The following is a 14842-nucleotide window of genomic DNA, read 5'->3' as shown; positions in this document are numbered from 1 at the left end:
TTCTCTCCCTCTGCTCCCTCCCCACTGAAAGCACCACTGTGCTCTCTCTCTCTCTGAAAATGAATAAACAAAAAATCTTAAAAAACAAAAACAAAAATAAAATGTACTATCTTGAGAGTATAATTAAATTTCATTATTATTTTCCTCTTAGCAATATTTAAATAAGGGAAATAAAAGAGATATTCCTATTTAAGTCATAGTTTATCATTTTAGACACCCCTTACTACTATTAGAATTTGCAGTTTTCCATAATATAGATCATACTTTTTTTTTAAAGATTTTTATTTATTTATTTGACAGACAGAAATCATAAGTAGGCAGAGAGGCAGGCAGAGAGAGAGAAAGGGAAGCAGGGCTCCCCACTGAGCAGAGAGCCCCGACTTGGGGCTTGATCCCAGGACCCTGAGATCATGACATGAGCCGAAGGCAGAGGCTTAACACACTGAGCCACCCAGGTACCCCTATATCACACTTCAAAAAAAAAAAAAAAGTCAGCTCATACTGTTATTTGCAAACTTCATAAAATATTTCCCCAAGTGGAACCTCAGGGACGTTAAATTTAACTTTCTCTATTTACAGATGAAGAAATTGAGGTTGATGGAGGTTATGGAGTTTTCCTAGTAGTTAGTTGGCAAAAGAATTAGAGATAAGACCCACATATCTAAATTAATCTATTAACCTGTCAACAGGTAAATCTAGATAAGTCACCAAACATTTTTCTAGTTCCTCATTGTATAATGCTCCATGTAATTTTGATCTTTCCACTTTATTGCATTGTCATGGAGCCTTATTCTGCTTATGTCTGATATCAGCAGCCTGGCCTGACTTAGAGGAAAACAGGAGAACTAAGAAGGATGAACAAAAAGTACAAAATGTAACTGGAAGGAGGGAAAAGCACAGCTCAGAGAATCCAGGAGGAAACCCTTCCACCACACACTATCCTACTTGTGAGAGTGAGTCTTTTTGCTTTTGCTACATCATTTCTCAATGATCAGTTTTGTTACACCATTCTCCTTAAAGCAGCACAGAGTTCATTAACATTGGGGCATATCTGTTTCCCATCTATATGTTTATCTTTTACACAGACAGAAAAGAGTAACCATAAAACACGCTGTGAGCCATGAAATGACGTTTTCATCACATCTTCCTATCATTCCACTCATTGTATATTTTGTTTTCCATCTTGTGATGAAAACTTCCCTTATTTTGGAATGTTGCTTGGAAAATGATTCATATCCCAAGGCTATGACCAGAGTATAAAGGCAAATTTGTTTCAAAATGCCATTTTTGTGATCTAAACCCCTTATGCTTCCAGATCAGCAACTTGGGAACACAGAGCCATTCAGGTTCGGTTCACAACAGTCTCCTCAAAGGCTGTATTGTACACGCTTTTTATGAAACACTTGCCTGGTGATTCTACCTTCTCCAAACTCATAAGCTGCTTTCATGTTGTTAAAAACTTCAGTATCATTCCCCTGAGTTCTCCTAACAAAAAAGAAAATGTAATTTTTCTTGTCTGTCCAGACAGTAATTTAAGTTACATAAGAATCGTAATTTCTTAGAGAATGACATAACACAAAAGCCAGTTTAAGCCTATTTCTTAAATCCATAACATGTGAAGTCTGGCGCACTTGTTCAATAGGATCCTAACTACTCAGGAAGGTTATTATACATTTACCATTTAACAGTGGCAGGAATCAGTTTCATCTTGTTGTAAAATATAAAATAAAATAGGATAATTAAGTATCATTTCTCTAAAATACACAGTTCTCTAATTATTACATACGAAGACTAATAATTCAATGACTGTTTTCATACTAATCTTTAGCCAGCACAAAAGCATGTGCTTCATTTAAAGGCTCCAATTTAAATCTTTAGAAAGATTGTGTTTTCTGAACTTGAAGGAAGAAACCAAGAAACCAAGAAGGTTTATTTTTTAAGTAACTATGAATACTATTTTTTAGTATTCATAATATTTTTTAGTATTTAGTCTAAATACTAAAAAATAGTATTCATAGTTACTTAATATTGTATTTTTATTTTATTTTATATATTTTTATATATTTTTAGCTACAAAAAGAGTAAGAGAACAAGAAAGAGATACGGGCGTTTAAGAAGGAAAAAAAAAAACCAGGGGAATAGAGGGTCTATTCCCTACAAACTTTTTAATTATACTTTAGAGATGCTAAACTAGAATATCACAAGAATATCACTTTCACCAAGATATTTAGTCAAGGAAAGGCTATATATATTTTTTTTCAGTTGTGCATGATATATACATGTTTGTTTGATATTTTGTTGCATTTTGCACACACTGTTTTCTTTGTCCTGGAAGTGTAATTTCCACTGTAATTGGGGACAGGCATTGGGCCGCTGGTTAGGAATGTGACGCTTTCTAGAGAGTCAGTCAAATCCTCTGAAATAGACATGATTATCGTACCCAATGGCATGCCATGTGCTATGCCGAACTGCTACTGAATCTGCCCAGCATAAATCATCAAAATATTAAAGTTAATATAAAATGCACTGCCTTTTCAGTCTGATATGTCTGAATCTCAATTCACCTTTCCATAAGCTATACAGCTGATATTTAAGAATCATATTTACCATGATGTCTTATCATTAAAATAAGGATATTACATTATACATTAAAAGGTTGTTGCAGATAGAAAATAATCTAATGATGTATGTTAACATTGACTAGCACAGTATCAAAAACATCTACTTTTCTTCTATTTTGTGGATATGATTCTACAGTATGCCTATTCATTGCTACATTAAGATTTTATTTCTTACTGATTTATTTTTAATCCATTTATTATAGATTGAAGGTTCTGCTGATTTTAAGCATCCACTCAAGTGAATTATTTTCACAGTGATCAAATTTACTGCTAGAGAACTATGTACTACTGAGAAAATCAGTTCTCTCTTTTACAAACTAGCGCACTCATACACTTTCATTTAGTTTTTTAAAAAATCATCATTCTTCATATGGACTAAGAAACATAATACAAAATTTGAGAAACCAGTGACTAGGTATGGCTGTGTTTGGATGACATCTAAATCAGACTCTGCTACTGAACATATGTTGAAAATTATAAAAAATTAAAGATTTTATGGGTCCTCCATTTGTCCATTTGTTGCTTATATGTTTTTTAAAAAGTCACAATTTCTTGTTTGAATACAATGTGGGATGCAATAAATGTTTTGGGAGTTTAAGCATACTAAATCCATTTAGCTTTTCAATATCTAAATGTCTGTGTTTCCCAGTTTTATATTGATTTAGAAGCCTCTAATAATATTTCTGAAATCTGAGAAAAACAAAACGATAAACCATTTCATTTTTTTTATTCCCTGTAAATGTCATTATTCATAAATGTCAAGATAAACTTGCTTTGAGTGTTATGCAATTTAACATGTCACATATCATTGACATCACAAAATAATAGCATGAGTCACATTTGGAGATACCTGGGCAAACCTTTTTTATATGTGAAACCCAGGGCAAAGATAAAGCTATTTATTTTTTTGGCAAGAGACTATGTTATGAAAAGTGATATACAGCATCTTTAACAAAAGGATACATTGGATTTAAAATGTCACATTCTTTCATTTCTAGCCCCTCTACCAAATATAGATATTGTGAAATTACATTCAGTGTAGGTTATCACATATTACTTGTGACTTAAATGTGTTTTTTAACCATATTTATTATAAAATGATAAACGAGGTTATAGCAGATACAGTGTCTTAAGCATACTGTAAAACACAGAGAGGTAGAAAATATTTCACTTGTGCATGAAATAAATCTGAATAAAGTTATAAAAATATACCTGAAACAAATACATTATTCTGTTTATTATGGGCAGAACTGTGTTCTCCCCAAACCATATGCTGAAACGGTAACCCTCAATCCCACTGTGTTTGGAGATGGGGTCTTTAAAAAGGGAATTAAAGTTAAATGAATTTAGAGGAGGTGTCATGATAAGAAAAGGACAGCTACCATGGAGGTGCAACAGAGGAAAAGACCATGAGAAGACACAGCAAGGTGGCCGTCAATAAGCCCAAGATAATAACCTGTCAGCACCTTGATATGGATTTCCAGTTTCCGGAACTGTGAGAAAATAAATGTGTGTTTCGGTCAACCAGTCCATGATATTTTGTTTTGGCAGCACGAGCAAACTAATACACTATTTAACTTTCCTCAATATTTAAATATTTTTTCCTGGGATTAACCCCTTTATTTAAAAAAATTAATTGTATTATAACCACTGATTTATAACAAAAAACAAGTCAAAAATTTGCTTGAAAATAAGTTCATAACAGCTGAATTAATGTCCTTGGATTAACAACATCTACTGAATGCCAAATATATTTCACCATTGTAATGGATTCTAGAAACAAAAAGATTAATTAAGCACTATCCCTGTCATCAAGGTATGTATGGTCCAATGGAGGATACTGACGAACATTCCATTAATTTTGTCCAGTGCTGCAGCCAGGAATCAGGGTTGGGGACCATAGCTCAAATCTCAACTTTACTCACTGGAGATGTTGAGAAACGTCTGAAGACCTGATGGGCAGGATGAATTTGCCACTTCTTCCCAGCCAACAGAATCCTAACAGAAACTGGAACTAACAAAAAAAAGGAGATGTGTGTTTCCAGAACAAAGTATTCCCCCCCCCCCCCGCAACATCAGGACACCTCCCAAGGCCTATTTCATGCTCTTACAATGTATTTGTTGCAGAAGTAAGACATCTGCTAGAATGGCATGTTGCCTTCTGCTCTGTCTTGCAGAATGAGCCTTTATGACTAGGGAACAGAGCCGACTCTCAGACTAGAGAAATATTTTGGAGTAAGTCATAAAAATCATCTGCATTTCCACCCCACCAACTAACAATTTACTCCTTGCTAATATGACTTCCACATATCTCCCGTGCCTACTAGATACACCAGTCAATAATGAAAACACAGCTTGCAATCCCAGAGACTTTCTACTACCTGAAGTCAAGTCTATTGTTGATTATATCATCGACTCTTTGTTTCCTAGCAATTGTGTGTAGGGCTCAGGAGGTGGCGGTGGAGGGTGAGTGTATGAGTGTGGGTTTGAGTGAGTGAGAGATACTTTCTTTACATCTTCGGAGTGCCTTAGGGACATTCTGAATAGCAATTTTCAGGCTCTATAAAGCCTACAACTGCCCTTAAAAAAGAAATTAATTAGAGTTAAGAAAGTCACAGACACTAGTTCCACCTATCACCCCGCCACTGGAATACTAGCACCACATTTCCCTGTCTTGGTCGCACGCTGGGTGTTAGACATGAGACCCACATTGAGAGCACAGTCAGAAACAAAGATGTGTATGTATCCAAGCAACAAATGGCAGCCTGAGGAAACCAGAGGTGAAACTGCTGTTCTCTTGAGTTACTGAGTTTTCCAGCTGTTACAAAGATCCTACATTTAAGTCATAGTCTGCACTTTATTTTTGTTTGCAAAAACCCCAGAAAGAAAAAGAAAAAGTAGCTTTCCTTTGGCTTTGATGATATAGGTCACATATTACATTTGAGAAATACTCCTTTTGGTCCTCACAGGAATTAGGAGAGGTTACCTATGCCTTTCAAAAGAGCACTTATTTTAAGGCTACAAAGGAATAAAATCACCAAAGATTGCTAGGCTGAAAGATTCAGAAGTGATAATGCTCAACTTCCCACATTTGGTTGTGAGCTAAGAGCCATCCCTGATGTAGGGAACAGAAGTACAACAAAAGGTTTGGAGTGAAGAATAACTCAGCTTACATTTGAATTTCAGATGCTGGGAAAGCAAAGTCGAGAACGTTAGCATACTGATGGATACACAGAACTAAGGCCAGGTAAGCAGGCTATGGTTAGAGAATCAGGAGTCTCTGCATAGAAGTCCTAATTGCCCTTCTGTATGCACTGTAGAATGGAATACATGTCCAACCATGTAACAGTGTGTGTGGAAAGAGAAAAACAAATAGCTTACAAGAGAATCCTGGGTTATAATAAAAATAAACATAACCGAGGCCATACAGATGGGATGGAAGGCCTAGAGGGGGAAAGAAGGAGATTAAATGAGGATTTCGAGGAGGAGGAAATGATCCACCAACTCACCTGTCGCAGAATACAATGTCAGCTGATAAATGAAAAAGGTCTGTTGGATATAGGAATGAAAATGTAACCGTGGAGAAGGGCTGAATAATACAAAATGCACTTTCAGAAAGGTTTAGATTTAAAGCCTGGTTTGATAGTTTTTAGCTCTGTAACCATGTACAAGTTCTTTCTTTTAAAACTGAATTTCTCTGCCTTTAAAATGGGGATAATACTCTTACCTTCTTTTTAAAGTTAAAGAACTAATGTGAAGAACTTGAAGAGTATCTGCTTTCCCTTATCTTATCTATCCCTTAGACTGCTACCAAACATCGAAAAAATAAACATACAGACGACGTGATAAGAAAGTGGGGTGAATCTATAAGCTGCTTCCATTTCAACCTTGAGCATCCACTGTTAATAATGAAGTGGGGCTTGGTTCCAGAATTGCTTGAATCCCACTGCCCACTTTCATTTTCCTTTCTTCTAAAATGAACTGAAACACAGAAGCTTTCAATTCAGGACAAGATGTACTTTTGAATTTTTAAATCTAATCCGAATGAACATCTAGAGAAGAATTTCCTCCCTCTCTCTCTCCTTTCCTCTTTTCTCCCCCACCCCGCTTCTTCCCTCCCTCTCTCTTTCTTTCTGACAATTTAGTGACTTTTCCTTTTTGCTAAGACAAAAATGACTTCTAGAGTGACATACGAAACATCCAAGATAGCTACTAAAGAAACTACGTTTCCTTTTCAGTTGTCTCCTTCTCCATCTCTTGCTCTTTTTCTGGCTCTTTTTTTCTCAGCTTTTCTCTAATACAATTCCTTCTCTTCCCCATTTTCTTTCCCATGGTATTTTCCATCTCCCTGTCTTTCCTTGAGAAAGTCAAAAAATATATTGAAGTGTTCCTTTAGGAACTCAATACATCTACCAAAGAGCGTTTTTCAAACCTCACCTTTTAATCGAGGGGTGACTACATGTGTTACTTTTGTCAGTGATGCCAAGATAGGAACAGGGCTGCTTGTAGTCACGGGATGCTCAAAATGAAATGAGAAGCGACTTGGGATAAATCAGAGGCTTGCTTACAGAATCTCTCTTGTTTGTATGACAAAATGAAGCATGGGATATCTTCAAAGGAGTTCTTCAAACCCACTGCAATAAAATCCTTTGTTAAATTATCTCCATTTAGTCTGTTGCTGTATTCTTTTGTACATCTTTCAATCTTTCAAATAGGAATAAACCATGCTGGATCAAAGATGGCTTCTTTTGGCAATTTCTCTTTATTTAAATGTTAATATTTACTTCTGAGATTTTACACCCTTAAGATTCTAGTTTTAGAACTTAGAAAAAGCAATGCTATCAATACCATTTAACCAAATACAAATTCAATGTCTTGATATTTTGTGAAACTCACAGTATGAGAGTAACAGCTATGATCTGTCACTGTGCAGTTAAATAATTTCTCAATTGGTGCTATCTTTGGACACACAGATTAATTAAAAAAAATTGTGTGCCATCTATTTCAAGTTTCTGATACTTCAAAAGAAATTTAAAAATGGCATCATTCAAATTTTAAAATGAAATTTTGTGGGCTAACTCTGAAATCTTTCAAATATATAGTTTTTATAAAGAGTTAGGAGAGATTTTTAAGAAAAATGAAATCTTGCATGGATTTCCAACCCCACGTTGAGAAATGAAATCACTGATATGTAGCTCTGACTGAAGAGGGGAGAAGATGCGCGGTGATCTCTACTTCACCACCCGTCTAGCACGAACTCCACCATGGAGACCTCCTCCATCTTCTTCCTGAGACACTCCCCAGTTATGAACACGTGTCAGAAAAATCAAGGTAATGCAGACATTCCTGAACATAGGTTGAATTATTTTCTAATCTTCAATATTTTAATTATAGATCACCATTTAGGGTTTTGGGTTGTTCATAAAAATATGCGATGTCCTCATCATTTCTCCTCCATAGATGTTTTATCACAGACCCCTTTTATGTGTCCCTCTTGCTCCAGCTGGGCCTCTCATTAATGTAACTGCCTCAATAATGATTTTTAACTTCCATTTCTCAATTTTTATGTTATATTGTTGTATCACACAATCTAATGTTCTTTGTCTACAGAAATTCATTCCTTCTTTCCTTCCTCTTTTTCTTTCTTCTCAGAAGCCGCAATTCGCTTTTATTTACCAAAAGATGTTCTATAACTTGAAAGTAAGGATGGCTTTTGATTTTCTTCTGATTTCTGAGTTAGAGTTTTTAGTATAGCTTATGCAATTTCTTATGAACAAATAGACACAAAACAGCAACAACAAAAAACAAGCTGGTTTATGAGTTTACTTTTAAATGAAGGCACACTCAAAGAAATGGTAGCGTGACTCCCCAAAATTATTTGAAACAAATTTTTTTTCTAAGTCTATGAGACAATGGTAAGCAGAGATTTAATTACATGTATGCATTAAAAAAGAAAAACAAACTTCTAAAGCCCTTCCTCCATCTCTGTTGCCAAGTAAGGGCAAAGACTAGAGAGAGGCAAGAGGTAATTACTAAGGTACAAAACTTAAGTAGTCATTACAAATCTCAGTAATAAACACAAATCTCATTTACTTCAATGCAGTCTTGAGAAATCGACGTTAGCACAAAAAATCTACGATGAACAAAATATTGAAATTTTACATAAGGATAGGATTCAACCTTATGCTTGCACAACTCACTTCCCTTGCAGGACCCTCGACCCGGCCCTGTCTGTCGCTCCCAACCCCTCTCTCACACATACTGGTGACAGTTGCTCCCAATTTTTACTCTTGATGCACACGAAGCTACAAATAACTCTCTCTGTCTCTCTCTCTCTCTCTCTCACACACACACACACCATGTATCCCTCCATTCCACTCTCATTTACCCTACGTTCTTTAATTAATATTAATTGTTATGTTCTCTTGGGTTTCTCTCTTTTTCAGTGTCACCTTATTAACTCTATTATGCACAATAAAGGTGGGCCCGATTATTGACGCAATAAGACTCATTTCTCCTTAGAAAAATTATGTTTAGACTTAATGAAGGGAGAGCTGTTATATAAATAATATGCTGATAATGGCAAATAAATTCATATTCATCAAGATGCGTCCAGTTTGTCAGCACTTTCACATACGGTCCTTGTGTGCTCCTTCCCTGTGACTAACACAAGGAGTACATCATTACTAGCTCACCCCTTTTTGCAGATGAGAAAATAGGTGCAGAGGGCTGAATTACCTACTCAAGTCCACAAAAAGTTTCTGTATTTAGTGGGTAAGTTGTGTAACCCAATTCTCACTGTTTTTTGTTTAAAATTCCGTATTTGAAGAAAAAGTTAGAATTTGAACTCCCAATTGTAGAATTATTATTCATGTGAATGTTTACTGTGTGTTGTGAGAAATTTGTAATAGAATATGCTAGGAGTATATGCTACCATAAAATATCAACTATTCTGACTCTGCCAAACAAAATGAAAGTATACAATAGGCTTGTGTCTGTGTTTCCAGCCAGTTCTGACAACAATGATGGTGTGTGCTGTCAAAAAAAAAAAAAAAAGTTAGCACCATCCAAAAATAGTTTTCTTGCCTTTTGGGTTGATTTGTCTGTCAAAATGATGAACCAATTGTGCAAGGAGAATCAGCATTTAGGGGGTATCTTTTTTACCTGTCACAGCAGCCTGTCCTGCCAAAGTATAAGCTGATAAAAATGCCTGAAGTCTTCCCTTATCAGCCAACTATAGTCCTGATTTTAAAGAAGAAAAACTAAGTGTAGACCAAGATGCTCGGGAAGTAATACTGAAGATAAACATCCTCAAAATAGTGGAAGCAATAACTTTTCAATCTATATCCACTTTACCACAGACTCCTATCTTTAAAATAAAAGAAAATCATAATGCTGATGGTTATTAATTATTCATTTTTTCATATATTCTTCTGTATGTCATACCAAACTCCATACCAAAGTACTCAGGTAAGAATTCAAGCTGCAGCCATTAAGGAAAAGGGTCATGCCCCTCTGGAATGCTCAAAAAACATATCAAATTATTTTCTAAAATAGCCCAAAGCAGCTCAAGTAGTTTCAGACTGCTTCAGGCATTCTTAAATTCATAACTGACAAGTGTTAGGAAATTTAGCTGTAATCATATCTTTCTCATTCAAGAAAAAGTTAATAATTGCAAAAAAAATAGACACTAGCTTTTCCTATTTGCACATTTTAAAATGGAGAAGAAAGTGTACAATTCCCTCCAGATAATATTTATCTTTGGCCAAAAATGTTAAATAGTGCTGACTAGAGAAAACTAGCAAAATGGATTTCTTCAGACAGTTCTGAATCTAGAAGGCATAACCTTCTTTAACAACAGCACCTGGGAAAAGAACTGCACTAGTAATTATACTGTGGTGAAAATTATCATTCTTTTGTGCAGATTTATGGGAAAAAAAAAAGGTCCATGTTAATTCACCGAGAATCAAGAAAATATGGTTTAATGTTGCTTATTGCACCTGAATCATTTGATAAAACTGGAACTCATACTAACATGTAGAAAATATAACCTAGATAAATACCGTTGAATACAATTTGGCAAATTTTCCACATTCACTGCCAGCCAAGGACCTAAGTGTGGTACATTAGTAGACAGTATTAATAGCAAGACTTGGAAACACAATAGCAAATGGCAGTAAAAGGTATTTTCTACTTCATACTTTGGGTGAACAGGATATTAAAGATTTATCTCTTCTAATCCAAGAATATTTCTGAGAGATAATCATTCACATTGAGCATGAACTACTAATAGCAAAGACCTCACCTGGTTGTTCTGTTATTTTTAAGCTGCCATACTTTCCTTTCCCCACTATTTAGAGTCAAAATCTGCCACCTTTTAAGTTCTTCCCATTGCTCTTAAGTCTGTCTTATGGGAGACTCCCGAATAATTTTTCTCCTTTTCCCAAAATAGCAGGTTATCCAAATCAGGAAGCTATTATCTGCTCTCTTCTACGGTTTCCAATGTCACAATTTAAACATCTCCAATATCCTCAATTGTTGTATTTATAACATACAAATTAGACATCTAAACTCCATCTCAACTTCCAAATTTCTTTCTTAGATGTTTTCAAACTCATGAAACATAGGCATGATCAAAGGAACTCAAATATAGTGACACAAAAATAGATTTGATTTCACAACTAACACAGAGAGCTGAGCTTCTGACGGTCCGGACCCCCACCAGAGGCGCTCCCATCTCAGCCAACGGCGACTCTACTTTTGCTGTTGCTGTCCTTTCTTACCCTACCTCTGTCTCTTTCTCTTTCCCTCTCCCCACATTTAATACGCCTGGGTTATTGTAAATAGCCTCTTCACTTGTCATGGATCCCAGCACGATATCTCCAGCATGTGGATCCTGTTAAAACACGTGTAGTCTCATGGTATTGCTTTACTACCAACCCTGCAGTTCTGGCCCCTCTCTCACAGACAGTGTGCTCCCTTTTCCTCCAATGTTACGTCTCATATTCTACAGCTCGCCCTTCCTCTCACTCTGATCGAGCCCCACTAATCTCCTTGCTGTGTTTGAATTATCACAAAGCAGGATTCCTCAACATTAGCATTACTGACCAGATATTTGGGCTGTATAATTCTTTGTCATAGGGGTCTTTTCTGTATACTACTGGTCTCTACTCACTAGATGCCAGAATTAAGCCCTGCCCTAAGTTCTGACAACCAATACTGGATCCAAAGACTGCCAAATGTCCTAGAGGGTCAGAGTAATTTCTAGTTGAAAGCGACCATCTTAGGGCCTTGGCATTTTATGTTTCTTTTCCTAGAAGAATATCTAACATTTTAAGTAGTCTCATTTTCTTCTGAACTTTACCCAAATATCCAGGTGTTTTTGTTATTTTGCTTCTTTTCAACTTTCCTGCACACAATAACTAAAATCTAACACAAACTCCTATTTTACATTTTAATTTTTTTCAAAATTTATCCATAGCTAATGTATTTAAGGTTTTATTTATTTATTTGACAGAGAGAGAGAGAGTGATCACAAGTAGGCAGAGAGGCAAGCAGAGAGAGGGGGAGAAGCAGGCTCCCTGCTTAGCAGAGATCCCGATGTAGGGCTCGATCCCAGGACCCTGAGATCATGACCTGAGCTGAAGGCAAAGGCTTAACACACGGGACCAGCCAGCTGCCCCCACAGCTAATGTATTTTTAAAGACTTTTCTTTCTGGAGTAGTATTAGGTTCACAGCAAAACTGAAGCGAAGGTACAGCGATTTCACGTATACCCTCTTTCCCCAACACACCATAGCCTCCCTATCAACATCCCACAGCAGACTGGTACTTCTGTTGCGGTTTATGAACTTACATTGACACATCACTAACACCCAAAATCCAAAATTTACATTCAGGTTCACTCTAGGTGTAAAAGCTTTAAGTTTGGACAGATGTATATAACCCACCATTGTAGTATCATACAGAGTAGCTTCTCTGCCCTAGAAACCATCTGTGTTCTACCTAGTCATCTTTCCCTCCTTCTTCTTTTTTTTTTCCCATTCACTCCAAGACACCATTTATTTTGTTAAAGTCAAGCAGGATGATGTGTTCAGAGGTGGTGAGTGTCGAGCATGAAGTATGTACACATTTTCCACAGTGGAAGCAGGATAAATGCCATGGGCAGCGGCCCTGACTGAAATCCCGAAGTACAGGGCATGGCAGAGCCGAGCTATGGCGGGGGGAGGAGTCAGCCACCACCTACGAACGCCAAGGGCAGAATGTTAGCACCAGGTTGTTCTTGTATGCAGTAACATGGTATTTACAAAGTTACGGCCACCGACTCCCTGGACTCTTTGGGCCCCCGCTAACCCGACATCCAAGAGGCCAAAGGGAAGGGCACAGGACCATAACGGTGACATGAGCTTTGCTGAAAGCGCAGTGGAGCGTTCCATATTGCTACGTATCAGAGAACGTCCTCCAGAGACCTCCAAAGGCTGGACACAGACACATAAATTCCATTATTCACATTTTACATATTTATCATCAAAATGGTTCACAATACTGTGTTTGAGGGGAAAGGATCACAGATAAAAGCTTTGTGTAAATTAAAAGCAAAATACAAATTACTGTGGTTGTCCCCGTGGGGGAGAGTGACGGAGGTCCGGGGACAGCCGGCCTCACCTTTTCTGAAGGGACCAGTTTTCACAGCAGGGACTACACCAGGAGGCAAGGAGGACACCTCATGGGCAGAATGGGCATTCTTCACGTCACACATAGCTTAATTCGACAGGAATGACAACTTGTGAAGAGGCATCTGTCTCTTTGGCATGGCGGGGTTGCCAGGAAGAGTGTTTACTGCCTGCATGACTGAAGCCTGCGGGTCTGGACCCCTCTGTGCGGGGGCGCGCACACATCCGTGCCGGGGCTCAGGAGTCCAGCTCACCCCCCGGCCCAGGAAGTACAGACATCGGTCAGTTAAGACACTCGTGTGCACGTGTGTTTCGGGAAGGGAACACTCTGCTGACAAAGGGACGTCCCCCCACCTGTCGGAAAACTTTCACGGCAATACGGGGAAACAAGGATCCAGATGATCCCTTTATCAAACAAGTATCTGGATATCCCCCCAACATGAAGTCATCTGAGGTTCCCCTGCCATTTACCAGGCACCGAATCAGAGGAGTGTCTGGGAAGCAGCACAGCGGGTCGGCAGCGACGCGGATAATACACCGGTGACAACCAAGCCGTCGCCGGGCGGATGTCGCCCCACGTGCCGGTTTGTCACGCATACCTGTGCCCTGTCCGGTGGAGCGCCAAGGTAAGTGTCTTGCCCACGTGCTAACGGGGCTGTGTGCTCTCTTGCTGTGGAGCTCTGAAAGTTCTCTGCATGGTCCAGGTCCAGATCCCTTGTCACAGAGGTGACCGGCAAATCTTTTCTCCTAGTCTGTGACTTCTCCGCCGGAAAGGGACAGCACGACAGTGTTTTGTGAGTGAACAGACTCTCGTTAGAATCTTGTCATTTCAACCAATGAAAAGGGCACAGAACCTATAGAATCTGTGGCCAAAGGTCAGGTTTACGACTTGTAAAGTCCATACGGCCTCTGAAAGGCCCTCGAGAAAAGGTTCTTACACGTAAATGGAACGGAACCCTTACACGGGATGGTCGTGGATTTAAAGAGGCAAAAGGGGACAAGAAGTCAATTATGGTTAATGACCCAGTGCACACAAAGTAAGCATTCTGGGGAAAAAGGAACTTTAGAAATAATCTCCCGGTCTCAGGAAACAGACTTCTAGCAAGCACATCACACTACGGGACATACTATGAACTGAGTAATTTCTCTTTGCAAGGAAACACCCCTTGAACCAGGATACCAGGACTGAAACTATCTGCTCTGTGCCTGTGTTTTACAGCATGCACGTTATTTCTCGAAGTGGCGCTTTCAGAATGAGTGAACCCAACACGTCGGTGGCTCGTTCCACGGTTGGTTTTTAACCAGCTGGAAATGATTCACTTTTCCAAAATGTGAATGCATGACCATCACAGATCATCACAGTTTTTGCTGGGGGACAAGGAAGGAGGACAATGAATGGTCCACACCACCTGACCAACGGGGAGGACACGTGTTAGCCCATGCTTTGGATGAATCACAGGACAAGCCGTGCGCCAGGGTCTCCCCTCTCATGCACCCCACGGACTCGCTCGGCTGGCTTCCCGAGCGGCTGCTTCAGGACGCGAAGATG

This window comes from Mustela erminea, chromosome 13, assembly GCF_009829155.1.
Source record: "Mustela erminea isolate mMusErm1 chromosome 13, mMusErm1.Pri, whole genome shotgun sequence".
Classification (NCBI taxonomy): domain Eukaryota; kingdom Metazoa; phylum Chordata; class Mammalia; order Carnivora; family Mustelidae; genus Mustela; species Mustela erminea.
Note: the sequence above shows the minus strand (reverse complement) of the source record.